This window comes from Apteryx mantelli, chromosome 12 (assembly GCF_036417845.1).
Source record: "Apteryx mantelli isolate bAptMan1 chromosome 12, bAptMan1.hap1, whole genome shotgun sequence".
Taxonomy (NCBI): Eukaryota; Metazoa; Chordata; class Aves; order Apterygiformes; family Apterygidae; genus Apteryx; species Apteryx mantelli.
In genome coordinates, this window is record NC_089989.1 from 10,266,268 (window position 1) to 10,293,019 (window position 26,752).

Below are 26,752 nucleotides of genomic sequence, written 5' to 3' on the forward strand. Positions count from 1 at the left end.
AGCTCAAAAAGTACTGCTATTTACCTTATTGACATTCACATTGTAACAAAAACCTTAAAACTGACTTATGTCCAATATCTGTAACTTTCATCTGCTCCAGATAAGACAAATTACAGAGGGGAAACAATATTTCCTTAAAAGGAAAATGGACACGTTTAAAAAATATTACAATTTTCTCTTTCTTCAAGAAGTAAAAAAAAATTATCTCAGAAAATCTTTTCTAGCAATAGATACCCTCTTAATCCAAAAAAAGATATGTAAATGAGGCTTGTATGTTCAGACCTCATGCACTCAATTTTAATTCTTCAAGAGGTTCCTGAAAAAACACATCAGATGTCTTCCATTTTCTTTTTCATTTCTTTCTACCCTCAGTTCTGGTATCAGCATTATGGTTTTGAATTAAAACTTCTAAGTATATTTCTAAACTAGAAAAAAGGAGGACAAGGGCAGGGAAGAGGACACTTAATCTATTATCTTTTCACATTAGAGTTATAGAGAGCCCTACTGATATCTCAAGCTATAAAACCCGTAGTTTGTGTTATATTAATCATCTGTGTACATGGGAAGTTGGATAAATATATAATCCCCTTTCTGCATTGCAGACTTTCATCTGCCCCTTTTTCAGTTTTCCTATTGCTTTTTATTATAAACATTGCTTCAGCAGAGGGGGGAAGAATCCATACGGAGCTGGGGAATAGTACAGTGACTGCCATTTGTTGCAATGAACAATTCCATTAAAATTCAGATGAAGATAACCAAATAAATAAAGGTAGCAATTCAGTCTTTGCAGCAAAGGGTAGCTTTTGCCTCAGTCTGAGCACAATTTGTCTCTGTTAACACACTGTCGCTTCACCAAGGTCAATCCTGTTACCAGGCAAAGACGGGAGCTGGCCCACCCAGGCTTCCCCCATAGCTCAAACACAAGCCAGGTCCCACCTGCATATCGACAAGAGTTTCATTTGAGACAGACTCCAGTGGTCTCTCTCTACGTGTCTCCTGTTGTTAGATCACAGATTTCTGGAAAAGATACATTTCCCTTGTCTTCCCATTTCCATTTAGGTAAATAAATTCTGCCTCCTCCACTCAGTATACCTATCTCTAATATTTTAGCACAGTGCTGAACACATAGAAATACCTAATACTATTCTGGACCCACCAAAACAGATTTCAAATCAAGCAAACAGAAAACTTTGCATGTATTGGTGCATACACATAAACTGGCTGACCTATGGACTAATGTTTCCCCACATATGCTTTTGTAATGAAACATCAGCTCAAAACCCCTAAGCCTTGAAGGGGAATTTTTGACCCTGCAAGAGGAAAGTTAGAGTAGTCCTTTGAGCTTCTTCTAGATCTGTTCAAGCCAACCAAGGCAGACCCCTCGCACAGGCGGCAAGGTCGTCTGCCATGCCCAACACAACATAGTGCAAGGAGAGGATGGGAGAGGCACCAAGCATTTAATATCAAACAAGGAAACTTCCCTGCAAAACTCTGAGAGTTTGCCCTCAGGCCTATATAGAAAGCTGAGAGGTATACAGCATAGCAATTAAGCATATTGTTACTTCTGTAATCCTCTTGCTCTAATGAATTATTTTCCTTGCGTTTTCAGCCATCCCAGTCAATAATGCTGATTTAGCACTACCATCTTATCCTACGAATCACTGCAGCATTACAGAGGCAACCAGTCACAGCACAGTGCAAACGCCCTCCTTGCGGAGTGCAACAATTGCCATTCCATCTGCGCAGCAGCGCACGACTCTCTTCAGACTTTCTTAGGTTAGCTGGACTATCCATAAATAGGTAGTCTTTTAAGTACTAGAGGGGGGAAAATGACAATCTCATTTCATTGTGGAAAGCAATATGAAATCATTATTTCATTACAATTACATTCTAATGATGCCTTAGTATCAAACATTAGTAGATATAATTTTAGAGCAACGTGCAAAATCTTCATTATAATTCAAGCAGAAGAAAGAAACCTAGTAAACAGGCAGTGTAAAATTAAATGGTTCTCTTTGGCCAGGACAACAGTGTCTACCTAAACAGACTTACAAAGGATACAAACGAATGCTGTCTCCTGACATTCTGGATCATACATTTCCCAGGCAGGCTGGAACAGTCTATTGGAAATACTGCTCTCTTCTGATTAGCTAGGTGACACAAAGTGTACCTTTCTGAAAGACAAACCATAATGGTAGCAGCATATTTTTTATTATGCTACATCAGCATCAGTGTTTGCATCAAGGTTAGTTAGATGCTGAATGTAACTATTGCAATCTATTCATCCATGCTGTTAAGACAAACAGCATATATTGCACACACCAAAATAAACAGATAGTGTACTTCTGTAAAGCACAACTCTTTCTCAAGGTCCACTAACACAGAAACCTACAGCAACAATGAGTAGAGATGGTAACATCCGCTTTGAGAAGGCAATGGCCAGAGGGTTTTAAAAAAAAAAAAAAAAAAGGCAGTGGAAATGAGGTTCTCACCATTCCTATTTGAGAAGCATGCTAGTATCATAGGTGAAACAGCTTAAATTGTGAATGCTAACAGGTGGCAGATAATTGGGTGGGTGGTAGGGGAGTGAATGTCCAAAATTGAGCTTCTGCTCTCTCAAGCTGAAGCCAGCTTCTTGCTAGCTGAAACTGGTACGGGCTGGCTGTAAATTTTGTTGATACCTGGACTAAATAAAAGTGGCACATTCAATTAATAAAGAAACATTAGACAAACAACTAAGAGGCTGATCACATGCTGTGCTTCTGCACATGGACTACTTAGATTAGGAAAACTGGGGCCTTAGGGTTCCAGGAAGAAGAGGAGGCCAAAATGAAGTTTCCCAAAAGAAGTGGTCTTGGAGAGAAGAAGGGGGCCCGGAAGGAAGGAAGTGAAGATCTTGACTGGAGGAAAGATCTTGGAAGTGAGAGAAGGTCCCGGAGAGCAGAGATGCATGGAGACAAATGCCAGGGGATGCCATTAATGGCTGAGACCACTAACTGCAAGCAGTTGTACAGCGAAACCAACACAACTTTCTGCCTCACCTTCCCCAACCAGCAGCAATCTCCCTGTTGGGATCTTGAGCCCTAGTGAACGCAATGGGGGTGACGAAGCAAGTGTGTGAGATCGAGCAGGGCAAAAGCTCCAATCTCACTGGTTCTTACATAAACCCCAGTATCCAAACTCACTATGGGTTGTCATTTACTGTCTCACCCACGGCAGCTGGATTCACCTTTCTCCTTGATGGAGGATGTTAACCCTGATGGCAGCCTGATGGAACTGGTCAGCATGAGACTATACATGTGCTTCTTCATCTGCTGTATCAGCTTCAACTAGCCTGCTGGCTAATGGAAGAGTTTGTGGCATTATTATTTACACACTTACCAGAGTGCTTAAGACTGAACATCTGACCTCATGTCTAAAGGTCAGTAGGAAATTCCCATTCCACTATAAATCGATAGTACTATGGTGGTATGCAGAGGGACTTATCTTTCACCTAAAATACTTGCTAAACCAACCCAATGTTTAGTTTAAACACTATTTTAACTGTGATAGCTGAGTGTTGTCTCTAGCAAAGTGGATATTTTGTTATCATCAAACTTTGGCTGAGGCATACAGAGGTAAGGGCTTCAAAACACTGTATCTCATCCAAAATCGAAGTACAAAGTTTGCATTGAATTGGACTATGGAGCACAACTTAAACGAGAGCATGGAAGATAGCTTATCATATTGAAGACAGACAGCTCTTGTCTAGGTAGAAATCTTCTCACAAGAAGTGTATGTATAAGGAGTGTCATTTGCTTCAAATACTTAACTAATTCTAGAGGACAGGAGCTAGGAAGGCCAGTGATTTGGACAGAAGATGACTGTACTGAAATATCTTTTTGCCCAACACATAACAAATGAGTATCTTCCTTATCCCATTTCCTCATTTTGTGTGATAGATTTTTCAGTAAGATTCAAACCATATTGGGCTTAAATTCATTTTATTTTTAATTCATTTCATATGGTTTTATTTTTAACTCACCTTAATTGCAATGCACTTAATGAAATTATGTACTTAATGAAATTATCAATTATTTCTTCAACTGTGAGCCTTCATTCCTTAAAATATAAAATAAGCTTTTAGTAAACTTAAATCATTTTCCTTTTTTTGTCCTTAAAAAAGGTACATATATACCAAATTGCATCGAGAATGTAGATGTATTGGACCTTTCATATTATTAATTGCAAAGATATACAGGATATTGACCATATTATTGCATTTTTAGTACACAGTGCTTCAGTTCAGTGCAGACCACTGGGCCAAATTCTGCAACTGCAGTTCCATTTTAAACAAACAACACTCCAATGAAATTGAAGACATTTTTGCAAAGGAAAGATTTGTCCCCATATGGTTTTACCTTTGTTACTTCAGAGATTTGCTTCTTAACATACCAGTGTTCACCACCAGTTAAGAAGGAATGGTGACATCACAGCAAGGGTGATCTAGTGAAAAAGCAATACATCTAGGAGTTCTCCTCTCCTTCCTCATGACTTCTTCCAACGCAGTAGCCAAATGTCTTTATTAATGACCTGGATGTGGGGCAGAGTACACTCTCAGCAAGTCTGCAGATGATACAAAACTGGGAGTAGTAGCAGATACACCAGAGGGCTGTGCCACCATTTAGAGGGACGTCAACAGGCTGGAGAAATGAGCAGAGAGGAACTTCATGAAATTCCACAAAGGGAAGTGCAGAGCCCTGCACCTGGGAAGAAATACCCCTTGCAGAAGAACATGCTGGAGCCCAAATGGCTGGAGAGCAGCTTTGCACAAAAGGACCTGGGGGTCCTGGTGGACAACAAGTTGTACATGAGCCAGCAGTGTGCCCCTGTGGCAAAGAAAGCCAACAGCAACCTGGGCTGCTTTAGGAAGAGAATTGCCAGCAGATCGAGGGAGGTGATTATTTCGCCCTACTCAGCACTGGTGAGCATGCTGCATCTGGAGGGCTGTGTCTAGTGCTGGGCTACACCAGTACAAGAGAGACATGGACATATAGGAGCAAGACCAGCAAAGGTCCGCAAAAATGATTAAGGGACTGGAGCATCTGGTGTACAAGGAAAGGCTGAGAGAGCCTGGTCTGTTCAGCCTAGAGAAGAGAAGGCTCGGGGGGGGGTCTTATCAGTGTGTATAAATAGCTGATGGGAGACAATAAAGACGACAGAGCCAGACTCTCTTCAGTGGTGCCCAGTGACAGGGCAAGAAGCAACGAGCACAAACTGAAATACAGGAAATGCCATTTACACATAAGGGTTTTTTTTTTTGTTTTTGTTTTACTGAGGGTGGTCAAACACTGGAACAGGTTGTGGAGTCTCCATCCTTGGAGATATTCAAAACCCAACTGCACATAGTCCAGATCAACCTGTTCTAGCTGACCCTGGTTTGAGCAGGGAGGTTGGACTAGATGGTCTCCAGAGCTCCCTTCCAGTCTCACCTTTCTGTATTTCTGTAAAATCAGTTAGCTCTTCCACCCATTTCATATTCTTCACGCATGGAAAGGAGACAGTAGTTTAAGACTGCACAAACTCTTTCAAATGAATCAGTTATTAATGTTGGTCCTCTTCTCGGGTTTACACAGGAACTGCTTCTAGGATTTCTCTGATGGCCTGGTGCACAATCCATATATGTTTTAACTGTGCAATGTTTTTTTTAAAAACAAGGAAACATTAGCTACAGGATGAACTTGTTCACATACAGTATGGCAGAAGGCAAGCATTTTGTAACTTGGTTACCATATCTCAACCATGCAGAGTCTGATACTTGAGCCGGCATCCACATCACTTCTGAGTCTTCATATTTTATTGACTCGCAGTGTTATATAGGAACATGTCCTGCACTTAACAGCAATGACAGCCTCTTAGAACTATTTTCTTGTTACTGCCTTATTTTAAAACATTCTTCATTCATTCCTAACTTTAATTATAAATTGATTATTTTCTTCAACTGTGATTCTCCATTTTTAATGCACAAAATAAGACCATATATCAAGAAAATTGACATAGAAAGCACACATTTTTCCCCAGACATGAATAAACCCTGTAAAACTTCCCCCCAAGACCCCAAATTGTACCATATGATTGTGCTCTGTACTCAAAGTATATCATACTTTAAAATGAAAATTACAATAAAATGCTATTGCTCACCATCATTGCTTTATGTATGAAATTAAAGCCTAGAGGATTTTACCTATATGTACTTGCATAAAAAAATTAAAAACATATAAAACATAACCTAAGAAGAAATATTGTTCTATTATGCAACTGTTCAACTGAAGACAGAAAATATAGAGAGAGAATATATAGAGAGAGAAATATACACACCGATATGCGATATACCAGGATAAATTCTCTACAGCCTGACGTGCATTGTAAAGCAAAGGCAAGTTGAATCTGAGCTAGGGTTTCCTAATTGCTAGCACAATGTCTGGAATGCAGGTGCTGCAGAGGTAGCAGAACTATCTCAATCACAGACTCCTCTCTCCTGATGTGCAACCGAGCCATTCCGACAGGGAGCCTCCATTCACAGTGGATTCATTGCTACCTTCTTGGCTGAACAAGAAAAGAATCTTCATGAAAGCATGAGATTCTGTATTAAGCTTTACCACCAAATTTCAACATATGAATTAAGCAAAAATACCTCTCCAGAGCAGATGATTTAATCATAACCAACCTCAGCTTTTTTCTTTTTTTTAAAAACCCCTTTTCAATTGACTTCTTTAAATTATTCAGAAATGGGTAATTTTAATCATGGATTTTATTCAGTTGATCAGACAATGTATAATATCAGTACAATTAATTTTTATTCACTTTCTACAATCAACCAGGAAGGCATAGCACTACTTGCTAAATTCCAGTGAACTGTAATATCCTTCTTTGTCTCTCCTTGAAAACATAATGAAAAATGTGGTAAAAGCCAAGCTTATTCTCTACAAGGTTCCACAGTAGGGTGAATCAAATAAGCTGCTGTCTTCCTTTCGGAACATTATTTTAAGCCTGACCTGCGAAAGTATTTACATTTATTAAAAGGAGGCGGTGCAATTTACAGAACTGCCAGCTGCTGGAGTTCTGCTGCAGTACAATGAGGTTTTAGTGAGTGTGAAAGATAGTTACAAGGTCATGACTTCCATAATTACTTCAAAGTCTAACAAGAAATGATTATATGCAGAACTGACATTTAAAAAAACAAATTGCAGGATGAAAATAAATGAAATGTGAAAACACTCTTGTAATGTTCCTATATATAAGCAGAATGTAGGTTCACATTTGCAGTACTCAAACGGGAAAACAGTTTTGTTTTTTTTTTTTAATTCCATGGGGAAAATGTTTGCATCCCAGATTCGAAAGCATCAGAAAAGATAAGCCGTATATTTTAAATGCTCAGGGAGGGGGAAAAGCAAAAAGAAAACTAATCCTTTGAAACTGTTTTCTAGGTACATAGTGTAAAATCTAAAAAAAAATGCACTTACAAAAGTGACTTCATGGAAGCTCTTAAAAGAACAGTATGACACCTAGTTCGTCATTACCGGGTTTTCTGTAACCTGTAATACCATTGAGAAGCATAAAACTGTCTTCCAAAGCTGTATCAATATACATGCATGAAACCTGCATATATATGCAGAAAGCATGAGAAATCTCATTCAGCTCCCATTTGCAACAGAGAAAAAATTGACCTTTTCTGTGAAAATGCAAGTATATTTACCATTGATGTGCTGGGCCAAAATCAATTCTCCACAGAATTACAGAAAGAAATACAAAGAGGATGAGAAAGGGGGCACAAGACAGAAAAAATCATGCTGCATTACTATACACATACATACACCTTATCTACAAGCCCTATTTTACTGTGTTATTCACAAACAATCATTTTGCCAGCACCACAAGGAAAAAACGAAGCACTTCTTCACAGGTAGCAATTTCTATCAAAATGAGAGGAACGCGAACAAAGTAAAAGCTCTATGGGATCAAAGACCTGCTGGATACCTGACTCAAACAGTTATTTCAGAGCAAGATACAAGAGCTAGTCATGCATATGGATGACCTTTCACTAATTAAATGCTAATCAGGAATGCATCTCGACATAAAAAAATATGTGGGCTACGAAGCTGATCTGTAATCTCCTTTGACTAAGGAATGACTAACAAAAAGTCCTCATCAATTTCATAGTGCATGTAGCCAATATTAACCCAAAATTCCAGAAACAAAAGCACAATTTTTCCACATTAAGCATGCCAGCTATCTTTCAAACATCCTAATTAGTCTAACATCGCTTTAATCCTTTAATAGAGTCACTAACAGAACGTAATCAGGAGGTCAAATAACCAGAAGTCCTAATAAGTATGCAGCTCTCCGCATGTATGCTAATGGTAAAAGGAACAGTTTTATCATGAAAGAATACACATTGCCTTTTAGTAACTTCCGTACTTACCTTGCAGAAGGTATGGAAAGCACTGGGCTAAGCAGCAGCTGCCGGCTGTTCAAGTGCTTCAGGACTGCCTACAGGAATCATCCCAGTAGTCCTGGGAAACGACGTGCAACGTACAAGCAACTGCCCAGGCTTGCACAGGACAACTTAAAGTCACTAAATCAAAGGTTGGCAAACAGACCGACTGCTGCCTGGGATGATTCAGACAGATGAACCGCCAGCTCTGCAAGCAGGGATCAAATGCACAGAATCGCCCTTTACATAATAGGAAATGACTCCAGTAATCTTATGTTTTCTGTGCAAGCGTTTGGCCATTCATGAAATGTATGAAGCTTTTGCATGCAGCATTCATGGATTCGTTTCTAATTCTTCTTCTTAAAAAAAAAAAACAAACCAACTATTTTTAAGAATCATCAGTCATCACATCAAACACCACAGAAAGCCTTTCCCCACCTCACCATGGGAAACACTATGCATGCTTCAAAGAAATTACACAGAAATCCCCTTTTTCTGAAAAAATGATTTTCAAGCCCATTTCAACATGAAGGTACTGTACTTTCTATATGTGTGTGCCCTTTACTTTCAAATGTACACACTGAAAAACCATAAGCAGCTCTACAGATAAACCCATCTGAGGATTACATATTCTAATAAAAGTCTTTGCCTATCATAAAATAACATTAAACTTAGGAAAAAAAAATCAAACTGTACTGCTCACATTGTAGTGTGTTTTCTCCACTTCTGGAAAAAAAAAAAAAAAAAGCATATCTGACTCTTAACAGCAATGATGAAAGCAAAATCTCACCCGTGTGCTTTTCTCGTTATTAAATAACAGATTTAATCAAAATCATGCCCATTTTGTTTTCAGAGAGACACATCTGCACTGAATTTTCAGCCTGCAAAACCTCGGTGAATTATCCCTGATGCCCGAGTGCCTTTGAACTCCGCCGTTTCCGTCTCCTTACGGAACGCGCCGCAGAGGCTGCGTTACCTTCGCAGAGAGGCGCCGGGCACGAGCCGAAGCCCAGCGCGTCGCCCAGAGCCGGCTCCGCACCATCTCCCACCGCCCGCGCCTCCGCGAGAAGCGAGCCGCCACACAAACGAGCTCAGAGCAGAAGGGGGAAAGGCTTTTTCTTTTATTCTCACGCTGTGGATGTCGCTACTTACTCGGCTAAGACATCGCCACAAATCCAACAGGACTGCGACTGCCCAGCGGCGAACCGCTGCTCGGCATCTGCCGGCGGCGCTGGCGCGCGGGAGGAGCGGCGCTCCGCAGACCGTACCACCGCGCGCCGCCACGCGGGGAGGGCGCCGCCGCCGCCGCCGCCTCCCGCCTCCCGCCGCCTCCCGCCGCATCCCGCCGCCGCCTCCCGCCGCATCCCGCCGCCCGAGCAGCGCAGCAAGCGGCCGGCGGCGCGAGCAGGGGGCGAACGCGGCTCTGAGAGAAAAACGGACTGAACCACCATGTTGTTGTTTGCGATTTTAACGCTTCCCCGGGGATAACGACAGCAGCGGAAGATGGCAATCTACCAGGAACACGCCGCTCGCTCGGCAGCGGGAGAAGCCTTCAAGGACAAGGCTGCCGAGCGCTGCCGCTGCCAGCCGAGAGGAGGAAGAAGGGGGCCGGGGGCGAGGGAGGCCCCGGCGCCCCGCGCCCCGCACCGGCGAGCACGCTGCACGGGCTCTTCGCTCCGTGCTAAAGCGCCAAACGCTTCCCCAGCTCTGTTAACTAGTTATAAAACTGACGGCACATGCGGCAAACCTCTATATTGCAAATGACTTTCATAATCACCTTTTACAAAGATACGGCTCGCGCTCTCCCTTGCTGTTCATACAAGAACTAATGCTAACTATAAATAAAATATCAAAAAACCTATTTTAGGGCTGTGATGTTTTTGTGCTGTTTGATTCTGTCATGCCTTCCACAAATCTAAGCACCATACAGCAGAAGCATGCAGAACACCCTCCTGTTTAATTTGAGCTGGGCCCATTAGCATATGCTGTAAAACCATACATATGTGCCCGAGTAGCTTTCTGCCTTTTTCTGAAACCATATAAAATTCAGGAATCTACCTCATGATAACAGCAGCCTTACACTTTCTAAGGAATCAGTGAATTTTATTTAGAGCTTCTATCTACTCTGTGCTGTTATTTCTTAAGAAAAAATAATCAACCTGTTATTTTGACTTATGAGCAGATGCAAGATTCTGAAATGTGAAAGGCCGTTCATTTGTCTACATGGAATACCATATTACAGCTGTACAAAAAGCATTAAGAAGCTCTAACCAAAAAAATTCAAGTACTAAAAATAAAAGGGAGACATCAATTCTTTAAAAAGCATAGCATCTTCTCTATAACAGTGTTTACCGTTTTGAAGTAAATTATTGTCAGTATATGCACTGTGTTCTGCACAGGCTGCAACTTCAAATTCTTTACCTCAAATCATTCAGTCTTGATAGAGACTGAATACAGAAAAAGGCAATGTTTTTCTTCAAGTATGTATAAAACAGTATACTGAAAGTTGGAAGCTTTTCTGTAGTATCCTAGGACAGCAGTGGTTCGTGACTCCACCGTGACTCGGACAGAGCGGGCAGTTGCAACCAAGCACACCTCCCCGGGCTCTAATAGGAGTCGCTGTGCTGATGCTCTGTCATCCTGGCTTACTTGCTGCTCAGAATATCAATTCAGCCAGTTAAACCAGAAGACTGTACTGCACTGCACCAAAATGGAAGCTATTAAAAAAAAAACTGCTAGGATCATTGATCAGGGAGTTTTATCTATGCTGATCAATTTTTTTTAAATGAAGTGAAATTTAAATTGGAACTAGAATCCATATAGACTTTTCTCACATGAAACTGCCCTTATCACTAGAAAGCTACAGGCAATTACATGCATGTCAGGACACTATATGCAGTGACTTTGTGTTACATTTAGCATAGAGATGTGTCATTTTTCTTAACAAGTCTTTGGTACTAACTATAACTTTAAGGAGTGTGGAGTGCAGATGCAAAACTGAATTCAAGCATTAATAGAACAATCATAGAGCAAAAATGTGTTACACTGAAGATGTGTTATTCTTGGGTCCAAGACTCATAACTGCTGGTGACCTCTACTGCTCTGACAGAATACAAGATATTCTGGAATTACTTAGCATTAGAATTCTTTTTTTCTGCACCAGTTTTAAGGGTAATTTTAAAAGAAAAACAAGTTGATTGACGCAACAACAAAATACATTTAGGAAGATTTTTCAAAATGTCTTTCCTTGATGAAGAAAGGAAAGAAATTATAATTATCATCAAAAACTTGTTCCATACATTTGGCTATTGCCAGTTTGAGCACTGCTGTTCTCAAAGATTGTGTGTCATGCTACAGAAACTTCAGTCCAGTTACGGAATCATAATAGCTACATTATACTGATTCAAGAAATACTTTTTTTTTTTGATGAATGAAATAGGCAAGGGAGTAAGAGGAGAAAAATTACAAAAACACATTCAAAAGGAAAAAAAAATCCTAGTTTGAACATATTATTATAGAACCAGTCCAACAAAATAAGTTTTCACATGAGTATTCCCAGTGCTCATTGAATATAGGGCCTCAAAAGTACCATACCACATAACACGATGATCAAGCTATTAACCTTGCTGCTAGCCTCATCAGTTCAGAGCCCATTTCCCAGCGCTGTGTGCATTTTGCTGCTAGTGCTGGTGCTACCTCCATCCTAACGCTGTTAGTCATCATGCCGTCACCTGGGCAACAGGGGCCAGCCAACCCTGCCGAGCACGATCCCAGAAGATGCACTTTCTGGAATAAGAATTGAACTACTATGTTTGGAGACGGCATGGTGCACAACACTGGGAGCTTGCCCTATTTTTGAATCAAGAAGCTGTGAATGAAAACTCACTTTAGATTTGTCCTTACTGATGGCTACTAAGTCCCAACTCTTCCGAGACACCACAGATCTTTTCTCCCGACAAAGCAGAGTTGCTGCAAAGCACCAGCACTACTACGCACCTATGGCAGGCATGGCCTGGTTCCTGGAGTAAGGACAAGGTGCTGGCTGTAGAAACTGGTATGTGCTTGCTATCCCCTAAGTTACAAAACTGCTCTGCACAGGGAGCATCTGCTGTACATAGGCACATCGGTATCTCACAAGCAAAGCCAAAAATAGCAATTCCACCCAAGAAAATGGGCCATCTATTAAATAGTACTAATAGTAATATTCTGATCCCAGGAATGAAAGGTTTATTTTTTAAAAAACACAATTGTAAAATGAAGTAATCTTTTCTATCTCGCTTGGCTTTTAACATGCACAACTTGAAACGGCTACAGTGTTAGCAGCCACTTTTTCTAGCTATTTCATCAGAAAATGAAATACCAAAGCACTGCAAAACAGCATAACATATAAACAGTACCTCTTCTCCAAAAATGAAGATTTGTCATCTTGTCTATACACATATTAAAGTGTTTAATGGCATATTATTTAGCTCTGATAGAAGAACAGCTTAGTACCTTAACTTGGGGGTAAGGGGTGGAATGGAGCTGAAAAAGAAAAATGGCAGGATGCTTCTTGGGACTGACTTTCAAAAGGGCCACAGCAATGCTCAGGGGAAGTGAAAGGCAAGAGGTGATGACTTTAGCTGTTGATCTAGAAATGCAACTTGAGAAATTGTCTTTCCAGTAACCCTTCAACTGACAATTTAGAAAATATTGAAAGGCAGAAGAAGATTTCTTTAAAGAAATATTTCATTCCATATGTGTTGATGATGGACATCATGAGCATCTTTCAAGGTCTTTATGAGATAATTAATGACAGAAAACACAGGAACATGATTTTAATTCCGCTTTCAGAATCTGGGGACCAAGACCTCCTTTTCAGAGAAGCTGTTTAAAATTAAAGGAATAGCACTGGAAACCATCAGCAGATATCTAATATTTTTCCAGTCCCAACCTAGATACTTAAACTAGAACAGCCGACTGGCAGCCTTTTCATATTTTTAAACCTCAGTTGCTACATTTTAAAAACAGGAATTAAATCTGTTTTCAGACTCGTTGTTTCTCCAGTTTTGTAACATTCTGCAGTAATATTTCTGCAAAGAAACAGCTTGTATTTCAGAACTGCACAAACATGCTGTTATCCTAGGAAGCAACATGACCTAATAAAAGTAGCATGGGATGGAGATTTCAGAACACCCAAATTCAAGGACTTGTCCTGCGGTCTCTCGAGTATGGGATGTTAGTATGTCACTGATCCCACCGCGCTTCGGTTTCCCCAAGTATAAAATAAATATATTCACTAGTTTAAATGACAATGGTTATAAGTTGCTTGATTGGTTAACTCCTTCCAGCCTTCAAGTGAAGAGTATTTGACAAATCTGAGTCTTGCTAAGTGAGCTAATGAATTTTAGGAGCTATGAAGCATACTTAAAACATAGACTTTAAGGGAACTATGAATGTACGTGTACTGCATTTATTTTAATGTGCATCTTACTTCCTCTTCCAACTGATAAATTATAGTGGTCTAGATCAGCCCACTTCTTAGTTCAGAATCCCAGTTTTCTCAGTACCTGAAAGCAAACCTAATGGACATACAACACTGCAGTTACCCTCCCTGTCCTTTAAATCTATACCTTACAAGCTCTGTACACACATAATTTTTTTTGTCTCCTCTTCCCTATCAGCCATGCTCAAAAAGAGATGTTTAATTATCAGAGCACATCTCTATGTCCTTCCCTACACCAGCCCTTTGATCTGCTAGCCTTCAAACGCCCAATTACCCACTCTATTTCAAATCTTCTCTCTCCTGCAACGCGGCCAGCTATACTCACGGTGCAACAAAATTTGTCCGGCACTGTTGTACCCCACCCTGTCATAGCGTTAATGCTCAGATAACAAAACCAGGCTCCCAGGACCACCTGAGTGGGAAGACAGGTCATCAGACCTCTTTGAGAAGAAGAAAAACTATGGAAAGCAGAGCCTAAAGGAGGCCTGAGCTTCCAAATAAAGTTTAAGTAAACCTGGTTCATTGCCACTGCCCGGCTATGGCAATGACAGGGGTTCCCACCGGCACAGCATCTTCACTATCTCTTCCATAAAATCATCTGTGCTATGACAGAGTAAAACATCTGCAATTGCAACATCTGATGCACCTAAACCTAGATCAGCAGCTGAAATCAGCTTCTTCATGATCTGAAAAGTCTAGGATGTTCCTGAAAATATTAAAACAGTATAATACAGACATTCCACCTTCTTTTTAAGTTAAGATAAAATTTTCCATATCACATGCAGGTGAGAGAGACTATTTTTTACCACTCAAAACAAATCTTAACCAGTAAACTGGCCTAATGAGAGCTTTAAGGAATAATCTTCTGAGGATGATACAAGTCTGAGGAACTGAAGAATGAGATCCTCAACACTATTAGGAATCACCATTTCATTTATTGCAGCTTTCACTCCTGTTTTAAGCGTGTCACTCTTTGAAACAGGATTTCTGCCAAATACTTCCTAGCATTAATCTGTTTACTTAATATATTATACTGGCACTAGCAGGGGGACTCAGAAGTAACTTCTGGCTTTCCACCATAAGAGTTCCCTAGTGAGTGTTCTGGAAGAAAATGGTACACTTTTTTCTTCACTCTCAGTATCACAGTTTTTTGTGGTCTTAATGGAAATTGTAGGTCTTTTCAGGCACTGATAGGATATTGGCATTTAAATTGAAACAGTAGGATTCTGGAATTAAAAAAGAACACACTAATTTGCATCTGAAGACAGATTTCAAGCAATCTAAACTTGAGCGATGTTTGGGAATACAGTTGAGGTTTAGTATATGGTAAGGGCTATATGGACCCATTTCTCTATTTTGCCAAAACTCGTCTTTCCGAAAGATCAGATGATTTCAGAATAAGAATTTTGGTTCTGTACTTTCTCCTGGTATTACTGATGCAAAATATTGGAACAATATTCTAGACTTTGTTCTTCCTACTTCCTGGTTAATGCTTCATGCAAGAAACCACTGATCTTCTATTCAAAAGCATATTCAAAGTCAGGATCCATTTGAAGGCACATCCTTTACTGTGAAGCTACATCTGCCTGCGATATGGAGATCAATCTCAAGTCTTAAATACCACTTTCACATAGCTAGGTCACACTGTGACCTTGAGTTTCACCTTAGAAAACTGAAATTGTTCTATTTAAATTGTTACACAGTCATATTTCAGGCAGATTAGACACTAATAATAGCGAAGAATTACAGAAGTACAAATATGACCTGATATTAGTAACAAGAAAATGCATCCTCCTTTTAAGACATTCCTTAAGCCTTCGTTCTTCAATGTGCAAATTTTTCATACATCCCTTGATATCCTTACTGTAAATCGCATTAGACTGACACATTAGCCACAGCTATAGTCTTATCTGAGACTATATCAAATGGCTAACAACCAAAGTCTGTATCAGTATTATTTAATATATCACTCTGGCAAAAGCAAATGATTAACATAAATAGAAATAACAGCGGGACAAGGTTCAGTCACTCTCAACAATTAAAAAGAACTAACAAAATTTTAACAAGCCATTAAATAAGGACTTTCGACAGCTCAGCAAACAAATCGCACAGCTAGGAAACCTCTTCCCTAGAAATAAATCACCCTGAGGGAATTACTCCCGTTGCGGGTTTTTTTTTTCCAATATAACAAGATAAAAGTCTATCTATAGCTTATTGGGTAAAGCAACCTGACCTGTTAAGCTTTATCAAGCCGAGGGCACCCGCGACCTGCTTGGAGCAGGCCAGCAGCCGCGTCAGAGCGCGCCGGGACGGGACAGGCCACGTGGAGGATCCTCCCGGGGCTCTCGGAGCTGCCCCGGTGGCTCGCGGGATCTTCCCGGCGCTCCCCGGAGTACGCTGGCCCTCGCCAGAACGGTTCAAACCAGCTGTGCCCTGCCGCTGCCGGACGGGACCCGAGCCACGGGCCACACTCCGGCCAAAACGGGAGAAAGAGGAAAGGTCCCTTCGGCCAGGCAGCACCTGGCCTCCCCGGAACGCACCCAAAGGGGTGGATTCGGCATCACAGCCGTTTATCTTCTCAGCTTTACGATATGACAACTTGGTAAGGAATTATTAGTGCACACACACAGCAGGCGTGAATGTATATTTACAAATATAATTTATATGAAAATATTTATTTGCATGACTAAATACCACACCAAAAAACCTACGGTAGCAAATATATATTGTATTTGAAGAAAAATTACACTGTAAATGAAGATTAGTTGGGCATCATATTTGCCTTCTGGACTGAACCGAGTAATAAATATTCACTACCTGTTTCTTAATCCCAAATATAAGACTACGAGTCTACTAGCTGTGATTTTTTTCCAGAATTTCAGAGCTTTCTGATTAGAGCATGTGCAGCAACCAAGTCTAGGAGCTTGTCAATACACGCCTGTTATTCTGAAATAAAGTGGACTGTCTAGCGCAGCACTCTGCGTGTTTTCTAGTGTTTCCCTAAAGTGAAATAATTCTTCAGGCTATGTACTATTATAATGACCTTTCACCAGAAACATTCATGAGCTGCAGATAACTACATTTCTAGTTAAAAGAAAAGTCATATTCCTTCAGGAAAAAATACAAAAAAAATAAAATTATGCTTGTGGTTGGTCAAAAATGGGTCAAGGAAGGACTTAGGGGCAACCCGGGTTGAGCAAACAGGTAATGGTAGGGTCTCCTCTGCCCCATGAGGATGCGGTAAAGTAGCTAGGGAAAACAAGCTTGAACCGAGGAAGACTAAAAAGAAAGAACCAGAAGCACTTTTATTACTTACGAGTCCTTTGCTTCAGGTGGCTCTAAATCACATCCAGGCTTAACTCAGCAGTGAGCACTGACCATGAAGTCTGGATGATTTGTGATTAGCTTTTAAGCATCTTTTCTCAGATGCAAATGTGTTGCTCTCACCTTTGCTCAAAAGAACAACGCTCAGACGCTAGGAATACATTTGGGGTGGAGAAAGAAAATGACAACTAGTTTTAAGCACAAAGAACAGGAAACATTATTTTGCACAGGAAAAAACGATCTAATGATAAAAACATATTTCACTGTTAGCTCACTTCACAATCATACAGGGAAAATTCCCCTTTGCAGGGCTGCAGAGACAGCAGGGAAACCTACCAGCACCAGCATGCAATTCGGGAACCCCGAACTCCAGGCCTTGTCCAGGACGCGTCTCTCAGGATGACTGACATCACTGTCACCCTCTTCCAGTGCCAATACACGGACACGATCTCCTATCGAGGTTTTTGCTACAAACATGTTGGATGTCTCAATATCCCGCAAGGAAACCCCAGACCGCAGTGACGAAACCCTGACAGCCCCTCCCTACCTACGGCTGGCACTAGCGGCCGTAATTCTTGGTCTCTGGCATATGCTCTTGCCCAACGGATACGCTAAGGTCATGCTAATATCCGAAACTCCATAAGGACAAAAAGAATAGGCAAAAATCCAAAAAGTAGATGACTAGTAAATACAAATGCCTCACTGGAAGGTTAAGAGAATAAATAGGAAAAGACTATTTAAACCACAACTCCAAAAAAGAGAACAAGAGGAAAAAAAATCTGAAGCACTTATAAACCAGACAAAGGAAGCAAAAACATCATTCTTTCCTACCCCTTAAACTATTACGGTGTGTTTTATGCATGGGCTGTAAAAGGTCTGATAATTTAAAAAGTTAAGCGTTCATCTGCCATTTCAGTTTAATATATTTGAAAACATCCAGCTCTGCCAGATATGCAGCTGCTACTCAAATTCTACTTGAAATAGCATTACTTCTTAGAAATACATATAAGTGGAAAGATGCCTTAATAATTGCTGTAGACAAATAGTCAATTTTTCAACACAGCCTTGTCTTGCGAAGATGAACTGTGTATGCTTTTGTACGTTTTGATTTGTCTGATGCAGACATTCCAGTTTCTAAAAATATATAGCTCAGAGTTAATTTCAAAATCTCAAGAAAAAAGATGGTAACAAGCAATACGTATATCTATTAAACTGTAAACAGTGAGACTGTGTAATTACATGCAAGGTTAGGATTAAGACTTGTATTTCATGAACACTGATGTCAGCATTAAAAGATGTTAGTTGACCTTGAGGATAAAAATAAATTTTGTCCTCCATCACGTCCTCAACTTAGTTCACTAAAGACATCTAAATGTTCTGTGCTTACATACCATAAAACAGTTAAACACGGAAATTCCATATTAATTACATTTAATACTTATAACTTCAATTTGTGGAAAGGAAAATTAGGTTTCCTGAGAGCTGCTGTAGCTTCCAAACATCATCATATTCATAAGCAACAGAGATGCTTACAGCGTTATATTTAGACAAGAAAAACAGTGATGAGAATTCTCAGCATATTATTTGTAAAATGAAATCCCACTGAGGTATTTTTCCTCTTGTAATTTCTTTAGTTTTATCTCAGGAATAACAATGGAAGATCATAATGTGAGAGTTAAAATAATGCGTATAGGTAAAACACAACTCGGAACTGTGTTTTTTGCACAGTTTAAAAAAAAATGGAAATTTTGCAGCATGTACCTTCTGTGAATGGGGAGAGAAGACTCGGACACAAGCTTCCTGAAACCACTGAGATGGCATATACTAGCCCTGACTTACAAACAACTAATTCTCTAAAGAAACCGTTTAAACACCAAGCTCAAACATTCTTTAAAAAAAAGGAATGATTTTTCAAAGCAACATTTTACATCAGCTGAATGTCAGCCTTTGATTTTTCCTGTTTTACGAAAACCCCGGGGTGCCCCTGAGCTAATGCACGCACGCAGCACCCCGCACCCCCCCGGCAGCAGCCCCGGGCCCCCGAAGCGCCGGCACTTGCCGGCCGAGGCAGAGGGCTGCCAGGTCTGGGCTGACTGCGCTGGAGCAGCCTGCGAGAGCTCCGCGTTGCCGGAGAGCAACCGCTCGGGCAGTCCCAAAACAACCCGCTGCGTCTCCTGGTCACTGCGCCCAGCAAAGCAGCACCAACACACCCAGCTCCTCAAAGCAATTTAATTTGCTGTAAAGAAGAAAACAGATTGTGCATTTGCGCAAACTGGAAACAAACCAACCAACCAACCACCCCAGCAACTTTACCCAGTATTGCACAAACCAAGCCAATAGCTCGGCCTGGATACCTATTAATCATACTAATTAGCATTCAGAACCCTACATCCTAAATTAAATACTAATTCTGAAGTTGTCCCAAGGAATATGTCCCAAGAGAAAATAGTACCCCTTGGTTGCCAACAAGATCATTTTATAGCAAAGTAAGTATCCTATGAGTATGGGAGAACCAGAAACACCCATCTCACATCAGATTTGTAGTTACGCTCTCCATAGTGTCAACTGAAGAGAAAATGTACAGATATGAGAATGATCATTTGTTACTAGGAAATTAATAGGAACTGTTTCCTGAGTCCGTCCTCTAAAATAGTTGGAAAAACACTTCTGCGACAGCTTTCTCTTCCTCTTCCTTCTCCCTACAAGTATACAAAAAATTCCAACACTTTAAAGAACAGAACTGCATTTTACATCATTTAATTCTTCACAGTCTAAACTAAAAATAATTTAATCACACAATCTGACTTAAAGGCTATCCCACTATTAAGCATCAGGATAAGTTAATTTCCTTTAGAATATATTGCTTCACAAGTTTGGAAGGAGGTATTTGTAAGCCAATTGATGAAAAAAATCCCAATGCATTGAAAGTAAGAGTACCGGCTCACATTTGAGTATAACACCTTCTGAATCCGTTGGTCAGATATCATTTCTAGTTGGTATTGCAGAACTGACTAGTCCAACTGAAAAAAAAAGAAGAAAACCCACTGAGCTGTTGTAAGCAGTCATCTCCATTCACTCAATAACACCAAACGAATCTTTCTCTCCTAGATAGCCAGGCACCAAGGAGCTAAAATGATTCCTACCCTCTGCGCAAAGTGCTGCTGATCCCGCTCCGTGCTGCGGGGAAGGCCAGCTCCAGGCTGAAGCTGTCTTCCTCCTGCAGAAACCTGGCTACCTCTTACAGGAAAAGAGGCATAAAGAGATAACCGTGGCTTATGGAGAAAAGTCTTGGGACCTACTTAAAATCCCACAATATGGTATTTAAGGAGTCCAGTGAGAAAACACAAACAGTACAAACCAGAGATATAACATCAATAAAATAATAATCTACACCATGAAGACTGAAGCACTGAAGTTTCTGCCTCCTTAACAGTATCGAGCCAAGAAATGTACATTAAAATATGATAGGTAACTTATGCAGTACTTATGCTCTCAGCATTCAGCGACAGAAACTCAAAAATTTGGCAATGGACATACAGAAAATCAGTGTCAAGTTTAATAAAGTTTTACAAAGATTTAGTAATAACTTTAGCCTGTTTGGATTTTTTTTCTTCTTTAAAGCTTTAGACCTCGAAATAGAAAGACGATAAAGCAGCAGTGTTTCTCATGAATCCCTCTCTGGATTTTCAAAAGAACAGCCAAGTTTTGTAAATTTACCACATAACAAAATGAGGATTCAATGTTAGTCGATATTGCGCAAATAGTCCAATATTAAGCGCTTCTCTGGAGGAAACAAAACTCTGAGATTGAGATCCTTCCTTCCCTTTCTCTCTCACTCCACACGTAATCTGTAAATAACCCTTTTCACATTTATAAGCTCTAATAGGATCCCTGTGGAGATCTCTCTCAGATCTCCTACACACACCTTACATAAAATGTTGCCTATCTCTTCATCACCACTCAATCAGCTCCAGCTCAGCAAGACTACAGAGTTGTATATTTAGCTGTAAAAGAATGAAAGTTAGCACGGCTTATGTTCAGTTAAACTGTCCTGGAAAATACTGACTCAAGCACTGAACGGTTGGTTTCTGCTCAATTCCGTGAGGTCTCAACAAAATTGTTACCAGTATTCAAGCCAGATACCTAAAACTAGATTTGATAATTCTACCTCAAAGCAATGCAGACATGTTCTAAAAGAAAGCTCTTAATCCACCCAATAACCTCTTTTTTCCACCATCACTACCACCTGCCTGCCGCTCAGGTCTATAACCGGGACAACACCTCTTATTCGGATCTCAGGTCTGTTCCTCATATTCAAGCTGCATCCAAGATTCTTTTCCTAAATGCTACATCAAATAAAGTGCTTCCTCCGTCCAACCAAAGCATTCATCGGGGCTCTCCTGAGCTCCAGCTCACGCTTGCCTAATAACTCTAAATATTTCACAACAGTTAAAGCAGTGAGTGTTCATACTGCTCAATAGCTTTGGGTTGGGGGGGGGGGGGGAATGTTAATAGCTTCTCAATGAAAGCTTCCCAAATTGGGTATCACAAACAGTTTGCGACTGCAGGAAACAGCCAAAACCACAAAACAAGCACTTTAAAATCCCAGATTCATAATCCACTGATGAAAGCAACTAACAATGTTTTCTACAATTAATATTTCTTTATAGCGCCTCTGATGAAAGAAGAGACTTCTAGATAAGAGGGTGACCATGCTGTACCAGTATTAGCTCAGGGCTAGGAAGGTCTAGGTTTAGTTTCCTCCATCACAGATCTTCCCCGTAACCTTGGCCAAGTTATTCAGTCTTTGTTTCCTATACACACCCGATACACTGCCTCACGGATGTACAGTGATGACAAACAGAAGACTGTTAAACACTCAGATAACCTTTCAATAATGAAGGCATGTCATAGACAGATACAACATGCAGCATAAATATAAAATATTAAGGAGCCAAACCACTATACGAAAGAATTTTATAATAATCTGTTGCATTGCAGCAAAAATTAGAGATCTAAACTCTTCTTCCATGTTTCACTGACTGTAACTGCACAGGGTTGAGGAAGGTTACAGACCTTTCAGTGAGCCCTCAAAAACACCTTACCTCCTTCTCTCCTCTTACTTTCATAGCTAAGAAAAACCTCAGAACTGCTCGGGGTGGTCTTTCTCCCAATCTCTCCAAAGAGCCACTGCAGGCCCTGTCGCCACCAGGACCCCACGGGCAATGTGGGACGCAGAGAAGGGAGCTGCAGGGGGAGCGTGTATCAGGCCGGCCGGCGAGGCAGGGTCACAGCCCGCACGGAGGCATCCGCCCTGCGCCGGCAGGACTGGGAGCTGCCATTCCGGCACGCCGCTTTGAAGCGCGCCACTGGTGACGTTAGTGCCACAGTTTAGAAACCTCTCCAGAAAAGAGGAGTGCAACAGAGCTGTTAAACACTTTGAACGTACAATTACATAGAGTACACTGAAATGTCATTGCCCAGACTGCTGGTGTCATCGTATTACTCCACAGAATTTAAAACTTTCAATCTACAGTATATAGCCTTTTATTCATCAACAAGACCATCCAGAGATGGAATACTATGCTTCTGTCTGCAGATGGCTGCTTAAAGGCAAAAAAAGAGAGAAGCAAGGCATATTAATCTTATTCATTTGCTTCAAAGGAATGCTAAATAGGAAGGCAGAAGGAAAATGTAAAAGTTTTTAAAACAATTTCAATGCAGATTTCAGCAGAAACATCCAGATCATGCATTTGGTTGGTATGACTAGAAATCCCAAAAATTTGAGATGAGGAAAAAAAAAAAAAAAAGTACCCTACCTTCCTGAGGTGGCAACATTTCTTGTTTCCTAGTGGCTGGGTACATTTTCTCTTCCACCTTTATAAGCAAAATCTAAATCAAAGGAGGCTGATCATCTTTCTCTGCTACAATAGCAGGCATTACTAGATACGAGTGTGGGTTGCTTGGGATTTTATTAGGTTTTTCCCTTTGCGATACAATTTTTCTTTCCTGTTCTGGGTTTCCCTGTTAGACACACAGGTAGCGTGCAAATGAACGCGATATCAACTGTGAAAGAGAGTAAATCACCCTTTTGTCCCCTTTTTTTCTTTTAGTTAATCTCCTCATTAGTCTTCCTTTTTGTCAGTCTTTCCCGATAAAAGACAGCAAATTCATGTTCTTATAAAAGAGGTTAGAGCGGTTGTTGGAGGTGACTGGCAAATAACTGATAAGAGTCCAACTAGCCAAATTTTCTGAGTGTATATTAAGGAAGCAACAAAGAAAAAGAAAACCAGCAAAACCAGAAAGCCTATTCTGCTTCAAGGTCCCCTTTTCTTTGGATTTGGTTTCATTGTTACTTTGATTGCAGTTTGGCTTCCCTTCCCCTTTAGGGAGAAAGTGAATAGTTGTGTTTTTTTCCTACAGAGTCTAGCTTGCAACACCCAACTCCTTAATTAGCCATTCTGCAGCGCGTAGAGCAGGTCTGAAAGACTGAGGCCCTCTTCCGCTCTGACCTGCCAAGCTAAACCTACTGACGTCAGGTGAAATTAGGTCAGCTTAAAAGTGCTAGCAGAGGAGAATCAAATCCCGTATCTGATTTCTCTCCTTGAACCAGCAACCAAATCGGGGGCATTACCAAAAAGGTCTTCCATCCTGTATGACTGTAATAATTTGGATTTTCTTCTACTTAGCTGAGCAAGTGCGAGGGAGGAGGAGGAGGAGGAGGAGGAGGGGGGAAAGGTACTAATCTCTTTAGAAAGCAGCACTTGACACCTAGCGTGTAGGTGATAATGACTACATTGGAGGGAACTGACATAATACCGAGCATTTATAGTATAGTGAAACTGTGCTGTAAGAGGAGCGAAGGTCCACTGAAGCGATTAATTCATGATTTTTACTCCATCACACTCTAAGAGAGCCACAATATAATCAGCTCTACAGTGAAGCTACAGTTGTTCGTACAACCACGGTGAGAAATGACAGCAGCACCTCATCTCACCTGGGCGTCCAGGGAGCAGAAGAGAAGGAACCGCTCACCTTTCTTTAACCCTCCTGAAAGACCTCCAATTTCAGTTATTAAACTAAAAACAAAGAACACACATTCTGCCACACAAAAAGAAAAAAACTCAATTGAGTGTGGCAAGTAGCAAACACCCGGCAAACAAATTTAACGTGAATCGCAATATGATCGTTCCCCAGGTGCCCACACAGCTCTTCTACATAATTAAGCTAGCATGGTATAACAGAGGGAAAGCAAGCTGCAATAGCTTTATTTACATATAAACAATTAGGCACCAGTAAACATAACTCACACGCATATGCGTTAATAGGGGAAGCATCAACACCACTGTTGGCTAAGTTTTAGATCTCTTCAGATGCCGAAGGACAGTTACCTGCTCCTTCACCCTGTGAATTCCTACCTGCTCCTCTCTCTACGCAGAGTAACTCGTGCCATTCCCATTACAAACATACTAAACACCATCCCAGTCTTTATGCAGCCTGGACCAAGGCATATTTGCACAGAGCGTGCCTGAGCAATAGTACAAAACTAAAAATTAACTAGGTACCTGTAACTTTATACAGCCGACCATAAAATGCCCCTAATGGTACAGCAATACTGGCTGAACCATGTCCTCTTTTGAAACCTGCACGTGTTTGCGGTAGAGCTGTACACCTTCCACAAAAGCAAATTTCCACCTAAGATTTATGAAGTAGAAATAGTAACGTAAGGTTGTTTGCCAAAGTATGACATGCTTTGAGGTAGATTTTTCCTCTTACCCTGACTATTTTACTGTTCAAATATTGCTTCTGCTCAAGATACTGCCCTCCATTCTTTACTCCCAGCTTGGATGTCTAAGTTTTTATTGTCCTGTTGTGTTATCTGACACTTGAAGAACAAGGTTAAGTGTGAATGATTACCTTATCTTTGCACAACGAATTAGGCCTAGACACAAACATACCAAAAGCAATTATCAAATTAGATGTGGCCCGGAAGGTAAGTACCACAAAGCTAACCTAGGTGCAACTTCTGCACCTAAATCTGTCTCTCTGCTCATGCGAGCGAAGCTTCGGCACGCTCTGATTTCTCATTCAGAAGTGACAAATAAACCTCTTACCGTCCGTGTAAATCACTGTGAAAGTCACGTAACTCAGCTACCCGTGAACAACCCCATGACACAAAATCTGTGTGGATTTTTGTTCCATTTTACTATTTTTCCTCCTTGAATACAGGTTCTATGGGCTCCTTACAACAGAGTTTTAAGACGCAAATCAAAGTATTTCAATTTTGATGTTAAAGAGTTCCTTACCCAGCAAAGTTACTGGGCAGTGGGGTGCTCCCGTACACCTACGCAGACCTGGCACCCGCCAGCTGCCCCAAGGGCAGTGCCGCATTTTCTTTCCTAGACGCACGCGCTCCCTACTTCCCATGCAGCACCACTGGCCCTTGCTTTGACCCATGAAGAGGCATTTCAGAGAGCTAAATCTCTAGAAAATTTACTCCACCCCTCCCTACGCTCCATTAAAAATGTTTCGACAGATTTTGGGCACACCTTCCAGCTAGGCTCTGCAAGCTTCCCGCGAATGCTGCTCTGCTCTGCAGAGATGAGAGGCAAAGTATTCTCAGGCGATAGGAGGAACCTAAGAGCTATTCTAAGGAGAGAGCAGGAAAAAGATGGATGAGCTTTTAAAGTTTTTGCTGCATTTGAGTTTGGGTTTTTCAAAATGAAACTCCTTTAAACTGAATTCAAGAACACCACGTATTATATATGCATATGGTAAAATATGAGACTGAGCAGCAGCTTGCATGAATTCCTAATACACTGGAATTAATTTGTCAGCTTGCAAAGTCACAATCAACAGAGCAGCTCTGGAAAAAAGAAAAGACGGTGGAATGACAGAACAAGGAAATAAATCAATGGCTAAATATTGCTTTCTAGGAAATTACACTTTTCTTTAGATAAGACTATGCTACATAGGATATCTTTTCAGTAGGGAACAATGTCATGAATAATATTGCACCAATCAACTAATAGCAAATATAAGATGGAGACTTGGCATTGCAGGTAGAAGGAAATTTGCTGAATTTTTTTTCTACATCACTCACATAAAGAGATGAAACAATATAAATTCTTCCTCCTACCGCATTCACCTGAGTGATATGCATCTTCTATTCTGAAAGTATTTTCTATTTCATCACTTGGCCATCAGCTCAAACAAATATTCCCTAATCCTTTCCAGGTATAAAATTAAAATCAAAAGACAAAATACAATTTCTACAGTATCCCAGCAGCACTTGTGAAATACACTGTGCTGACACACTGATTTCAAAAACACATTAGGAGATTTTCAATCTCTTGCTCCTTCAAGTCATTTACAGTAAAAGACACAGGTCAAATTGTATCAGGAGTGCTCCCTATAAGCCATTTTGCATAAAACATTAAGATTTTCTTCTAGGAGAATTTCCCATTATT

The 26,752-nt window shown here is 40.6% G+C and overlaps 1 protein-coding gene across 10 annotated transcripts in view; it reads right to left on the bottom strand.

The window, feature by feature from the left end:
• The window catches only part of ATP2B2 (ATPase plasma membrane Ca2+ transporting 2), a 276,349-nt gene that overhangs the window by 238,864 nt on the left and 10,733 nt on the right, over window positions 1-26,752 (bottom strand). Inside the window, exon 1 of one of the 10 annotated variants that reach the window (XM_067303866.1) lies at window positions 9,626-9,735. The exons of the other annotated variants lie outside the window; for them this stretch is intronic. The gene's annotated coding sequence lies outside the window, so the exon portion shown is untranslated. Of the gene's footprint in view, window positions 1-9,625; window positions 9,736-26,752 lie in introns of those variants that run through there. 10 annotated transcript variants of the gene reach the window in all.